Genomic DNA, 15,928 nt, shown 5'->3' on the forward strand with positions numbered 1-15,928 from the left:
ATAATGTGTTCAAACAAACCTCAAAATGATACAAATTCATACCAAATATATCATATATGTTAAGTTGGTAAGAAATTAATGTCAATTTTCAAACTTTATTTTTAAAATCATGTATCTCAACTCAAAATAATCAATTTTAATCAAAATAAGATCCATTTGATTCTATATATTTTTACCAACGTGAAATAAGTTTTTTGATCTCATTAGCGTAAAATTCTAATGTTATAGAATTTGTTAATTCATTCATATTTTCGATAGTAACTTAGTTGATGAAGATCTACCATTGTAAGTAATGGTCGAGGCGTTGGAAAAGATGATAGTCAGTTTGACAGTAGGTCTAGGGAATATGATGGATAAAACAGAGTTTCATAATTCAATTCAAGTACAACTTTTGTAGTACGATGTATGGTCGAGCAAACTCCATTTGTCAAGCTTCTTCAACTTTCCTATCTGTCTCAAGTGGTGAATTGGATGACGTACACCTACTTCCTGTGCAAGTTGCTAAAATTATTTTGCATGAATCAACATCAACCAATATGTTGTTATTAAAGGCAGAAAGCTTGTTCATCTTCAAGGCTCTCCTCCGTTTCAAAATTTTTTAAACCAACGTTGCACTTTGTGTTTATTCTGTACTTTGTCCAAATTCATGATTAATATCAAGAATTGTTTCCATAACTTTATGACCAAGTTTATACTCATATAAGAAAATGATAGGAATTTGCTTCCTGCTCATCTTGAAGTCAATAGTTTGAATTAAATACAAATTAACAGTAAAAAGAGAGCATACTTACTAATATATAGAGAGTGGCATTATATATAAAATAGCATTATAAATAAACAGATAACTGAGTTATTACATCAAACATAAACATCAAAGTTTGAAAATTCAAAACCAACATTAATTTCTTACAGATCAATAGATGAATATATCAAACAACTATCCATTAGTTTTAAGGAGAAACAACTTAAACATAATAAGAAATAATGCACTATTCCCAATTCAGCATAAATTTTCTTATCAAAAATAAGAGTTTTTTAGAAAGAACTCAAAAACGTATAAAACTTAATTGAATAATTAAATTTGTTGCCTATAACTCATCTAAAAAAAACTGAGACCAGTAATTTTCATAAATATATTTATGAAATATATTATAGATATTTTTATAATATAATATATTATAAATACATAAACATATTTCTAATAAACAGAAGATCAGTGTATTTCATAAGATATATAATAAATATATTTCTCATAAATAAAAGATATCGATATGATACTTCTACAACTAATTATGGATAAATATAAGACTGCCTAATTTTATAAGAAGTATCAACCGTTGGATTAAGCTTACATATAAGATAAGTACGAAGTTATTATTACGATATATACTATAAGTACATAAACGTAAATAATTTTATACTTCGTTAATCCTATGTATATATATGTATACAACTACTGTTATTATCAAGTATATATGTTTACAAAGCAAAAACGTTTTCTTATCGATTCAATTGCACGAGTACGATATCCGACTTGGGATAAAAATTTTATTTCGTAATACGAAAGTACAATACGTAATACGTAAATATAAAAATGTTGTTTTAAACCTTAGTTATCCATCATGCTTGTTATATAATAATGGTGTAGATGTTGAAGATCATCGTAATAAATCCCCTTATGAAAGAACAAGAAATTCTCATTAAGCGTAGATGTTTACAGTTTTTTGATAACTATATTCTAATGACTAAGTTACGCGGGGCACTATGAGTATCCCTGGTAGCGACACGTAGAACTAATAAGTACAATAAAAGCCAGAGTCGAAGTTAGTCGCGATTCGACAGTGAAGAGAAGCAGTTCTGTATTGATCGTTATACGTTTCATTATTCATTTTTTGTATTAATTCCATCCTAATAAAAGTCTAACAAATTATCTGCATTATGATGCCAAACAAGAAGATAGATTCGTGGTTGGAATGCAAAAAAATTTTACGACCATATAAATCGCTATATAATATATATAGATAGCATAAATATAGTTGGAACATGTAATCACTACTAGAGTTGTTAAAATAACGCAATGTTAATTGTGTCGTATATTGATAGTCCGATAATCGTAAAAAGAGCATCGATATTCGAGAAATGCGATTAAACATTTATAAATACGAGTAATAAAGAGTGTAATGAAATAACATTCGAAAAATTCTTGGACACACCAAGGAGAAAGAAAAGTAAACAAATAGATCTACGAGCGACCAACAGAAACGTGAATAACATTAGAGGACAAAGCAATCGATACGAAAGTAGTATGATGTACTGACAAAACCTGAAAGAGAGCAGAGAAGTATGGCTGAAATCGAGCAAAGGTAAACAAAAAGTAATAAGTATGACTGTTTTATATATATCCCATATTCTGTATGATTTGTCAATAATAAACATTAGTTAAATTGTTGTGTTGATGAAAAGTAACATGTCGACCGTCTCTTTATTAGAACAACGTTTTTAGTGGTAAGATTAATCAATATATTCGTATTATTTAATTTTTTATTAATTCTTCAAGGTATATTGTTTTGAGTCTTCGCAGGATATATTGTCTAGAAGTATTATTACTTAACGGGTTAATATGTGTTTCGATTCCTCTTTTATAACCTCTTATTGCCTTAATTTTATCTTCTTGTATTATAGAAATATTTTTATCCTTCCTTATTTCTTTATTACTTCATCTACCGTGGAACGTTTACGATTGTGCGAATTACAATAGATTGTTGTGGTTCAAGTTTGGCTATGTTTTATATGTCAAGATGAATTTGATTCTTGTTATATAGATTTGTAATTTTTTTCTCTACTTAGGATTTCTTACCAGTTAGTATGTGATTTGTTTTCTTTTTAATCGATTTTTCTGATTTTAGTAATTTTGTATACTGTTTACATGTTAATTTAGAATCCAGGTGAAACCTAAAATATTTAACCTTTTTTGTTTGCGGAATTTCCGTATTATTTAACTTGATTTTCCCTATTATTCAACTTGAATTTCAACATTTGACTTTTCCTTGAGATATGTTTGCACTTGGTAGTATTTACTTTGATTTTCTTTTCTTTTTGCATAACCATTCATCAGGAAAATCAATTTGTTCGTGTATTAAACATATCTTAATACTTATGTATATGAGGAGCAATAGAGGTGGTTAAGAAATATTCCTTGAACACACCAATTGGATAGAAATGTAAAAAAATTAAATCTATAAACGAACAACAAATGTCAATAACATTAAAAGACAACTATGTTGAATAACAGTATTGATCAAAAAAAAATACGACCAATAACAATAGAGAGAACAATATTAAGAGTAAAAAATATTGTTGGAATGAAGCCAAGCTGAGCAAACAATAATAAGCATGACCAAATGTATCTTTTTATTTGCAGGAAGATGCAGTAGGAACACAAAATTTTTAATAGATGAAGCAATATTATTCATTCCCGTTATAGCAGGTTTTGATCTTGAGAAATTAATTGAAAAATATATCGAATGTGAAGGAGTGGCAATACGGTGATGTAATAATTTTCTGTCTCTAGTTTACTTCCGAGTCATTTGTAATATTTTTTATCAGTTTTCTTGTCTAATATTCCATTATCCCTTTAAAGACCATCTAAACAGGAATATTAAATTTTAGACAACATACCTCTGTTATACTATTTTCCACAAAATTAATCTGAGTTTGTGATAAATACATATCCCAATCGTCATCATTTAAATTATAAGTAGTTATTGTGCAATTTAAAACAATCGGTTGGATTTCTTAGATCGTTCGTTTATTTTATTAATGATATTTAGGTTATTAATGATATTAGTTATTAATGATACATTTAGGTTGACCATAATATGAAATATCTCTTTTAAGAAAAGTGAAGTTTTATTGAAGGTAGGGTAATTGACTACCTTGATCGCAGAATAAATGTTATAGCTCCATATTGAGGCAATAAAATATTTATTTTCATTTGGATGTGATAAATAATCTCAGGTGATATTAGTTTTCGGATTGGGTGTGATAAATGATCTCTAATAATTTAGATGAATAACTGCAAAGGCTTTATTATCTTTTCTAGAGAATATTGCAACCCTGACTGTTTATTCAATGGAGTTTTATAATATAAGCAATTTATACATCGGTTTATTCCTCAAATAGCATCCTTCTTTTGTTGCCATTAAAATCTTCTTGATTTAAATGGGACATAAATTCTTCAGTAATTATAGTAATTATTATGCAAGTTGAATTTTCATGAATGTTTAGCATATTATATTTAGCATATAATATTTAAACATATTATAGTAATTATTATGCAAGTTGAATTTTCATGAATGTTTAGCCTGTAACTATTTTTAGCGCCACTATGTAATCTAATTTCATACATCATGAAGTTCTTATATATTTCCTTGTTTCCTCCAAAAAATGAATTTCAATAAAGAAGAAATCGTTCTAATATGCGAATAGTTACAGTATCAATAATTTTCATGACTTATTTTTTCACGGGCTTGTATTTCCGAGTTTTTGTGTAGTAAGATAATTATCGGATTTATGTAGTTCGTAAGGTATTTTCTTGTCAAGCATGAATATAATTTCATCCAAATAGATAAGAATTCTTTTTGGACATAACAAAATAAGCTTTTTTATTAATAATTATTATATTATTTAATAGTTATTAATACATTATCTGTATGCAATAATTTAACCGAATCCCGTTTTAAAACTGCTGTAACCGTAATGCCCCCTTATTTTTTCGAAAATAATTTAAATATAATTGGAATATGATATGAAAGATGTTTATTTTTTACGGATTATCACTAGTTTTTCTGGTTTGCTCTAATAACTTAAATTTTTCTATTTTTTATTAATCCAGTCTTGGAACTTTTTAGACAGACGGTGTACTCTCCTGTAACAAAAAAATATCCTAAGGAAACTTGGATATCTCAGATGGTCAGAGAAATTGCCCGATTTGAAAATCAAGCGGAGACATTTTTTTTCTTTCCATTTTTTAGTTTCCACGATATCTTTTATGATATTAACATTTAAAATATTTCAGCATTTAACAAAATACGTAAAATAATTTTGGTGTAACTTATCTTTTATATGTTCTATATGTTGATTAATAATTAGAAATTCACTGATTTTTATCTGTTTCATTTTTTTTTCTTCTGTTTCATTCAATTCAGCTAGGTGTTTTTCGACTGATTTATTTAGTACATCATATACATATATATATTTTAACATCCTAAACATTTACCTCAATGTCATTCTCGGATGAAATGAAATGGTGAAACTGTATTCCCTATCGCTCATTTTCCCCTATCGCAGTTACCATACCATATTCTCTTTTAACATATATTTTCCTCTGGCAAAGAAAAGTCACGCTTTGCAGGTGAAAAACCACAATCAAATACTATTTGTTTTATTTAAACTTGTGCTGAATGATGAAAATTGGATCAATTTTTTCATCTTGAATCGTAGCAAATAGATATTGTTCGTGAAATTTGCTAAAACTTTGTCGATAGCTTAGATGGCAGAGCATTCAATCGAAATTCTTTGTAAGAATGAAGCAAAGACTTAATTTTTTTTCAGTTTTTTCATTTCCGTGGTATTCTCTTTCGAAACAATCATATTTAAAATATATACGAGTTTAATAAAATATGTTGATGTACTTATTGACATATTTTATCGTTTCTGTCTGTTCTGTATGATTGTTAATAATTACTGATGCACAGATTTTTATGTGACTTTTTTTCCATTTGTCACTTAATTTTTTTAAATAGTTCCCGACAATTTTTTTTTTACGTTATATAACATGGGAAATGTGTAATCACGATAAAAATGTATGACAAATACAAGTCGAAGTGGCTGTATATGACAACGAAGTCGATATATCGATATATTGATAATTCTTCATATCGAAATTAGATTTTCTTTGTTTAAATATTATTTAATTTCGTAATTAGGAAACACTTTATAATTTTAATACAATACAAGTAGACATATCCATAAGAGTTCAAGTAAGTTGTAATTAGTAGTCAAAACAAATATGTCTATCTTCTATCATATATATCATTATATTCAATATATCAATTCTTTTTCTACTAAAATCTAACAAATTATCGGAAGTGAAATATCAAATAAAGTACACGCGTAGTTGGAACATATTAAAAATTTTACATAGCAAGCTACATAATATGTAATATATAGGTTGCTAAAATGGTTGGAAATGTAATTATTTCTGTAGTTAAAATACTGTTAATTACGTGGTGTACCGATAATACGATAGTTTTAAAAAGAATATTAATATATGAAAAGTGTTGATTAAACTATGGTATATACGAAGAGTAAAAGAAATGGTATCGGGACATTCCAACAATTTGAATACACCGAGAAGGAGGAAAATAAAGTAAATTATATCTATTAAGGAATGATAAACATTAATAGCATTAGAGAACAATGTTGTACTCCTGAGAAGCAGCAAAAAAGATATAGATATAATTAACAACGACGGAGATATCAATAAGTCGAAAATTCTATCAGGATTCTATCGCCATGATCAATTACTGAATGTAATACTTATTCGATCGTATTTTCATTACCTTTTTAATACGTTATAACGTGAATGAATAAATTCACTTAATCGTATGAGCCATATTTAATATTTCTTTTTTTAACAATTCGGTTGAAGTTAATGGTGGAAAGTATTTTATGAATCTTCGGAAATAATTAGCTAGATCTTTAAAACTACAAATGGGTTTTGTATGTGAAAATACTGATTAATTTTTAAATAGCTAAGAAGCAGTAAAACAGTTTTCTTTTTCCTACAACTGTGTCATCACTATTTTCAAATCCTAGATATTTAATATTATTGTATAAAAAGTAACACTTGTCTAACTACTATCGCTTGTCTATTATTTATATTTATCCAAGAACATGCTCTTCCGCGTTTGTTTTTTTTTTATATTTTGTATCTAAAATACTATCTTTTTTTTATTGTAAATGTACTCAGAATTATATAAAAAGGGTGCTCTTTGTTGTTTATAATATTATTTTGCCAATTACTTATTCTAATTGTTATAATATATTTATTTGTTTTATATCATATATTAAATTATCAAAATTCGCATCTGTGTGATCTTTTTGAATTTTTAAATTTTTATTTTACTGTGTGAGATTTTGTTTGTTTCTCAGTAGATTTTTGACCGATTAACACGATTTAAAAGTGGAATATCAACTCAGTCATGAGCTTGTTCACGTGCACGAATAAATGAAATAGTGTGTTTAATCCATCCAACATCATTGTGCATTCTGTTGTCTCTTTCAAAGAATAATATTGTTTTTGTTTAGAAACTTGTGTACATTATGCTACAGGCGTTATTTTTAAATAAAACAAAAACTTTTTGCTTTAGTTGCTCTGGCATAATTATTTCCAACAACACACGGACAGGCTACGTGCGTGGAAAGTTTGAACTAAAATTTCGCAATCAGAAAAAAGTGTTTTATCATCCAAAATAAGGACGTATGAGAGATCTGGAAGAATGTTCTTACCGCCGTCAAAATGTGGAGGCAGAACATCGAGAAAAATCTAATAACGAGATTTTTAGTATCATAAAGCGAACAATAGATCTGTGTGGTCTGTTTACAAACCATTAACTGATTCATATATTCGGGAGCAAATTCGATGTTCAATAATTAATTCTGCATTAATAATCTAAATCTATAGTGAATTGCAAGAGTCAGAGGCAATTTGAAATAATCCAACTCCTCAATTTTAAAACCATACATTATTAATAAAAGCAAGAAAATATTGCTATTAGTTGCTATTACACTAATCACACTATTGTCTTCTGGTTTCCGTTACAGACACGAATCTTCAAAAGTTCATTTCCTTATGCTTCTCGAATCCTTCGATTCATGACATAAACTCTTTCATTCTATTTTAAAACGTCGCTCTTCGCCATCTCTCGCACTTTTGTAAGAGTATAAAATCAAAGGTAAATCTGCACAACTCTGTAATTTCCTAATCTAAGAGTCCATCTCGATATACATTGCGTAGACATCGCGACCAAATTATGCTATTTTAATGGCTGTGTTTTTCATTATAAATAGACTTCAATAAGTCTTTGACATGGAACATGACACAAGTATAACTGCAGCTCAGTTTTTGGAATGCTCAATAGTTGAATTGTCATGTTCTGTTTCTCGAGAGATGCGACATTGAGGATTCGTGATATTTACAGAAGAGTTCGTTGAATTAACAAAATATTTTTACATTTTTGAAATTTAAAACATGTTGAAAGCACAACTTTTAAAGATAAGAACAGAGTCGTAAAAGATATATAAAAAAATGTATATTTTACGCTAATAAATTTAATTTTCATGATTTGTGCATTACTGTGCAAAAAATATAAAATAATGATTAGTCTTTATTATTTCCTACTCATTCTCATCCATGCGAGTATGCATGCATTCGTATGAGAAATTAATAAACGAATCTAGAAAATCAACGATCAATTGACGAGGTAATATCATTAATATTAATAGAAAGTTTTAGTCTACGTCTTTATAATTTTTCTCAAACTATTTTTTTTATACTATCTCGAAAAACTTTCGCATAATTACTTCTTATGCTACAACTGATAGTTTAGGCTATTTGATTTGCGTGAACATTAAATCGATGTACAATTAACGAGAAAATAGCAGCGCGTGCGAAAGGAGATAATTGTGGAACTGATAACACTAATGAGATGTATACGAATAGTGCAAGGCTAATGTACATCTTATCGATAAAGCAATCTCGGTTTAATAGTTAACCTTGAAAAAAAAATTCGTTTCCTAATCTGCAACATTTCTTTATTTTAGAACGTTCAAGTTTTTATTTAATTTGTTCACTCTCTCCGATCCAACAATTGGCAAAATTCTTATTTTACACTTCGTATCATCAAACATCACACATGATGAGGCAATGCAAATGCTTGATATATTATTTTTAAAAAAAGTACAAAATATTTTATAAGCATTACCAATTTATTATGTCTGTCGAGGAAGTATACCAGTACAACAATAAGTATGATATGGGTTGGAGAATACATCATAACACGCGTCCTAATGAATAAACAAGATGTAGATTCTTGTTGAATATACTTTTTTTATAATTTTCTCATTTCTATATATATTAATCGAATTATGCTGGAAAATACGAACCCCGCGAGTAGCGATAAAACGAATATACTGTCTAGCATTTAGGATAAAGTCAGTCGTGACTAGGCATTTGATACAGGCACACTAAACTATTAATCGTTATACCTTCCATTATATTCCAAGGATCTTTTATATTTTAAGAAAAGTTTAACAAATTATCAGAAGTGGAATATTACATAAGAAAACGAACGTGTGTTTGAAACGGATGCAAATTCAGCAAAACTCATTATATTACATATATGAGTATAGTGTGCAAGAAAATGATTGGAATGGTAAAATCATTTCGCCGGTTATTAGTACATCGTATTGTTAATAGTATGGTGTATTGACATTCGGAAAGCCGTAAAAAGCGTATAGATATTGGTAAAATACTGGTTAAATAATTGTAAATAAGAGAAGTGAACGATGTGGAAGAAACTTTTTGACAACAGGAACACGCCAAGGAATAAACAAAGTAAGCAAATGAAATCTATGAACAAACAAATGTCAATAACATTAGAGGACACGAATCAATAGGCAGTGTGTCAAAAAATAGCGACAAAGCTATAAGTATACCGAACAAAGGAAGGGAACAACACTTCAAAACACAAAAAATTATGGTAAGGATCGAACGAAGGTGAGCAAATATACATGACTAACACAAACATAATTTTTTTTCTGCAGGAAAGTACAGTAAATTCTGGAAATTCTAGATAATAAAAGATTATCGACATTCCACTGAAATAAAGCAAATCACGAGGAACAGGAAATAATACAGCAACTGAGGAAAGCCAACATCATGGAAAAAAGTGAATCTCCATTATCACTATCTTTTAAAGTGGTCAAGAAAGAAATTCATGTGAACGACTTTCGATTATCGAGTAATTAATAATATCATACATTGTTAGACTATCTACTTTGTTAATAACCGTTAATCGAACGTGCATGTCCCTATTGCTACCATTTAAATCATAAATATTTGACATGCAATTTAACAAAATATGGTGTAGTATGTCAAACTGTTCGTATATTCTCGATATTACCATATTAGTCATTGCATGTTTTTTGTCCTTATATTTATAAAACTGATCGAATTCTCATTGATTTCAACGTGACATAAATTTTTGTAGAATTCTTAAATTATTTCGGGAAGCAAATATTCAAATTGCTATAGCTTCTTATGACCTTTAGCTAGACGATATACTCTGGTATTATACATTAAAAATTTTCATTTGGTTCGTCTTCGTCTCTTTTCACAAGTATTGTGAAAATTCAATATTTTATCACTAATTCGCAGCGTAGCAGCGAACCATGTCGGCACTAATACTTGTTTTTAACACAGATAGACAAACCAATGTAGTTTCAATTTAACTCTGAGCGTGATTATCATTGATCCTTCATCAATGAAACTTTCATTATCCTTCTACTAATCTATATCATAGTTGAATTCATTGAATCGTTAAATTCAATGAACCAAAGGCCTACTCGTAGATTCATATTTCTTTTTTATGTAAACAGTTCAAGCGAATTACAGACAGGTTTAATCATAATATAAAAATCGATATAGCTGACATGAAAATGTTTCGTCCTTCAACCAATTGCCAATGCCTTCAATTCATATAAGCGATAATTTGACTCTCCTTGGTTGTTTTCTTGTTAATCTATTAAATTAAGAGCAAACAACTGTCAACATCTTCTCGCAACGACGCCCTTCCTATTCAATTTCTACATATATCTGATTGTATTTCAGTATCTGTCAAAAAGTTACAGATTTTCTATGGTACATAATTTTTCAGAATCGGATAAATGACCCCACGTATATTGAAATATTTTCTTCTGTGCTTTGTCTCAATGATATTTAATTTTTTTCTTTTCTAATTCGTTTGAAGTTAAAGACAGTAAAGTATTTTATGAATCATTGAAAAGAGTTAGCTAGATCAATGACAGTACGAATTGATTTCGTATCCCCAAATAATGGTTAAACTCTTAAATAATTAAACTTTCATTCTCATAGAGCCCTCTGCACTGATTTCAAGTCCTATCTTTGTTCTCAACTAGTCATTCAAACTGCATCATTCTCAATTGTAAGATATGCCTTTTAGTTGTTTAAGCTTCATTGTAATATCGCACCTTAATGTTGTCAGCATTTTTTAATTTACCGGGATGAATTTGTGGTAAGAGCTGATATTTTGAAATCAACTCTTGTAATGCAATTACTGGATTATTACTTACTGAAGTATTTCCTTGGGAGTAAAACGGACAGCTTAACGGATAGTTTAAAAAAAACATTTTTGTACTTTCATTTTTCGAAGAATGGATCAAGCATTCGCTTTACTCCGAATCATAGGTGACGTTCTGTTATCCATTAATTAAGAATCCTTGACAATTCCCATTTCATAAATGGTGTATGCGTAATGAATTATTGTTTTATTAAGAATTAATTTAACATGATATGAAAAATTTGTTTATTATTACTTCTGCTATTTCTCATCATTAATGATGTTATTACTTTAATTTCGATATGTATTAAAGTTATATTTTCTGCAACAGCCAATAATGTCGCTTGTTGACACTCAATTTAATTTGGTTACACTTATGTATTTAAAAAGTTGTGTTTAGGAGTTTTTTAAATCGTTTGAAATTGAAATTTAGGAAATAGAATATGTCTCTACTTGACCGAGTTTCAAACTCAGGCCATCTGGATTCATAGAAAAGCACATTACCCTTCGAGTTATCCGCATGCATGCTTACCGTAACATAGTTGATCATCTTGTCCCTTCTCTCCGGTTTCGTCTTCGAATAAATTCGATGTCCAATTGCAAATTCTACATTAATAATCGAAACGTAGAATGACTTACAAAACAACCACAGGCAATTTGAAATAATCCATTTCTTCGATTGTAAAGCCAAATATTGTTAATAAAACCGAGAAAATATTTACACCAATAATCTTATTTTCTGGCTTTCGTTACTGGCACGAGTCTCGAGAAGTTCATTTCCTCGCGATGCATTTCTCCTTAAATTCTTTGGTTCATAACACGAACTCTTTCATTCCATTTCAAATCGTCGCTCGTTGTTATCACGCGCATTTTTGTAAGGATACAAAATCAAAGATAAGTTTTTACAACTCTATAATTCGCCGAATTAAGGTTCCATCGCAATATACATATCCATAGTAATATACGTTATGTAGACACGTTGGTTAAAATTTATCACTTTAAAAGTCGTGTTTTCATAATAAGAAGGATTTCAATAAGTTTCTGACATGGAACATGACACGAATATAGGTAAAGCTCAGTTTTCGGAATGTTCACATATCGCGTTGCGTTTCTCAAAAAATGTAACCTTGACGACTTCTGATATTTACAGAAGTGTTTATTTAATTAACAATATATTTTTACATTTTTGAAATTTAAAAAATGTCGATAACTCACGACAATTAATGATAAGAACAGAGTCATAAGCGATATATAAAAAATGTATATTTTGCGCTAATAAATTTAATTCTCAAGACTATATCTGTATTAGAAGAAATTTTTCATTCTGTGTGCAAAAAGTACAAAATATTAATTTTATGTGTATGAATCTCTATTTATTCTTATTCAAATATTCGAGCATGCATGTTTCTGCATATTCGTATGAGAAATAAATAAACGAATCTAGGAAATCTATGATCGATTGACGATGGAAGATCCTCATTATTTATATAAAGTTTTAATATATGTGTTCATAATTTTTTTTAAATTATTTTTTTGTCTTATCCCGTATAATTATTCCTTATGTCATAATTGACATCTTAGGCTACTTAATTTGCGGAAGTATCAACTATAAAACGATCTGCAAGAATTTAGATAAGTGAAAAAGAGAGAGGAAGCCAACGTACTTACGACGACGTAACGTGTATGGTGAAAGAAAAATGAAGGAATTATGAAGTAAATTAAACTGCTCATTTGTATGACCGAGGAGATAGTAACTCGCTTTTCGAAGATTTAACGGTTCGAATTTTATAAATAAGTTGAGGAGGAATATTTTTTTTTTGTATGTAATATTTTGATGTAAATTAATTATTGATTAATGTTGTTAAGAATAAATTAAAGAAACAAGACTTAAAAATTCCACTAAATATAACAAGTTTCGTAAAAGATAACTAACTACGACTTTATCCCTTCCATAGATTTATATCAGAAATCTTTGGAAGCACTCGGTTTTTTTCGTAAGAGTTCGTAATTGGTACCTGAGTTAAATCAAATCTTCTTACAGTGTATACGTAACTCTACATTACTAAATTATTGATTAAAAATTTATTGTTAAAAGATAAACATGTACTACTAAGTTGAATATATTATTATGTAGAGTCGTGATTGTAAAAAAATAATTTTTCTCGAAATTATATAGAACTTTATATACTTTTGTATGTATATATATATATATATATATATATATATATATATATATATATGTGGTATATAAACTTGATTATGTATAGATATAAATATAGGTCTCGTTGCTCAAATGGTACAGCGTTTGTTCGGCAAGTGAAAGGTCCCGGGTTCGAGTCCCGGTCGAGGAACAAAGAACAGGGGGAAACACAAAGGAGGACACCCCCTTCGCCATCCCGTTTTCCCTTAATTGGTGCTCATGCAACCGATTTATCCGAGTGATTTTTCTCGGATTAAAATGTGAAGAGCTTTCCCTCTCTCCCACACCTTTGATATAACGTTTTCTATCATCCCCACTCCTTCTTTGAAATAATCGTCATTTTCAAAAATGCATTCCTGATAAGAGTTATATATTACTAACGTGAATTTAAAAATACCCTTGCATCTGATAATGGAAAGGATTTTTTAAACACCAACCCTTTAATTAAAAAATAAAGAAAAAATAATGGTGGACTTGACTTTGACTGTTTGTGGAGGTAAACAAAAAAAAAAGAGAGAAAATGGGTTATTAAAACAACGCAATAAGATTTAAGAAACCACAATGGTTTAAAGCCAAAAAGATAGTTGAAGTATGGAAAAGTTCTACTTTAGACCATTCATATCGTATCTCCAATCCGTCTTCGTCCTTTATTAATAGCGACAAATTGGGATCAATCCTTTCATCTCAAATTAGAATAAATATAGAAGTTGTCTATAGATAAATTTAGTTGAGAAAGTTCCTCGATAGCTCAGATGGTAGGAGCATTCACCCGAAAATCTTTGTATGAATCAAGCGAAGATCTAATTTTTTTTTTGTTTTGTCATTTTTGCTATATATTCTTTAAGGAAGATTCAAATTTAAATAATTCCAATAAACTTCATATAGACATATCTTATCATTTCTATCTTATCTGCATGCTTGCTAATAAGTAGATACACGGATTTTTATCTGCTTTTTTTTTCTATTTGTTATTTGATTCTTTCAAATGATTTCTAATAAATTTTTTTTATATTACGTAACATGGCGAATGTGCAATCACGATTACAATGCATTACACATTAATTATTGCAGTAACGGTACACAGCAACGAGATCAATAGATCGATATATCGATATATTTATAATTCTTGATGTCGACAATAGAATTTCTTTCTTTATATTAATTCGCTACGTACTTAGAAAACAAACATATCCTTTATACTTTTAATTCAATCCAATGGTGTTGTATATTTATAAATTCCGTTTTATTTTTATCGCTGCAAAAGAAATGAAGAAGAAAACCGAAATGAAGAAAAATTAATCATATTCGATATAAATTAAACGAGCGTGATTTTCTCCGTATCTTCTACATTAGAGACTCCGAGATACATCCGCACAAAAAATCTAATATATAATGTAATATTATAATGATAACTCTGTTATAATAATAATTTCAATAAAAACTTAATTATTAGATCCATTATGTATATAATGTAATAATATAATAATATGACTATAATAATAATATTAATAAATATTTAATTTTTATGTACATTACATGCATTCTATGTTGCAATAGTAAAATCAATGACAGTATTTTATTTTTTTAGAAATGATGCATTTATGCTTATAATTAATATCAGGTACCTTATTTTTCTGATAATATATATAATAGTTAAATTCACATAATCGTTTGAACCAACGGCATATTCGTATTCTCGTATTTATTTTTCATGCAAACAATTCAAGACTATGATAGTACGTTTTAATCGTAATATAAAAATAAATTTAATTGACGCGGAATTGTTCCGATACAACCGATTACCAATGTTTTCAATTCGTACAAGCGGTAATTTTATTCTACTTGATTATTCTCTTGTTAATGTATGGAATTGAGAACAAATGATCGCCAACATCTTATCGCAACACCGCGATTTCTTATTCATTCCTGATACGTATTTGTGTGTATTTAGTACCCATCCAAGAGTTATAAATTTTCAATATATGATACATAATTTTTCAATGTTACATATGTTGAAATGTTTTCTCCTGTACTTTGTCTCAATGATATTTGATGGTTTTTTTTTTAATTCGTTTGAAACTAATGACAGTAAAGCATTTTATGAATCATTGAAAATAGTTAGTTCTATCTATGACATTACGAACTAGTTTCGTATCCGTAAATAATGACTAAACTTTTAAACAATTAAGCTTCCCTTTTCCCTGAGCTATGCCATTTGTACTGATTTTAAATCCTACATTATCTTCGTTTTTAATTAATCGATTGATATCTTGATTTTGTAATGCAATTACTGGATTATTACTTG

General features: G+C 28.6%; 2 long non-coding RNA genes across 2 annotated transcripts in view; both read left to right on the forward strand.

Annotated features, from left to right (window-relative positions):
- LOC127071401 (uncharacterized) overlaps nt 1-13,760 on the forward strand; it is a 210,533-nt gene extending 196,773 nt beyond the window's left edge. The window contains exon 5 of the long non-coding RNA XR_007785015.1: nt 13,741-13,760. This is a non-coding gene — a long non-coding RNA (uncharacterized LOC127071401). The remainder of the gene's footprint in view (nt 1-13,740) is intronic.
- LOC127071406 (uncharacterized) lies at nt 1,798-12,792 on the forward strand. Its single transcript, XR_007785033.1, has 3 exons — nt 1,798-2,363; nt 7,434-9,824; nt 9,889-12,792. It is a non-coding gene; the product is annotated as an uncharacterized LOC127071406 (long non-coding RNA).
- Nucleotides 13,761-15,928: the final 2,168 nt, after the last annotated feature.

The sequence above is a fragment of the Vespula vulgaris genome, chromosome 21, assembly GCF_905475345.1.
Source record: "Vespula vulgaris chromosome 21, iyVesVulg1.1, whole genome shotgun sequence".
In the NCBI taxonomy this organism is placed as follows: domain Eukaryota; kingdom Metazoa; phylum Arthropoda; class Insecta; order Hymenoptera; family Vespidae; genus Vespula; species Vespula vulgaris.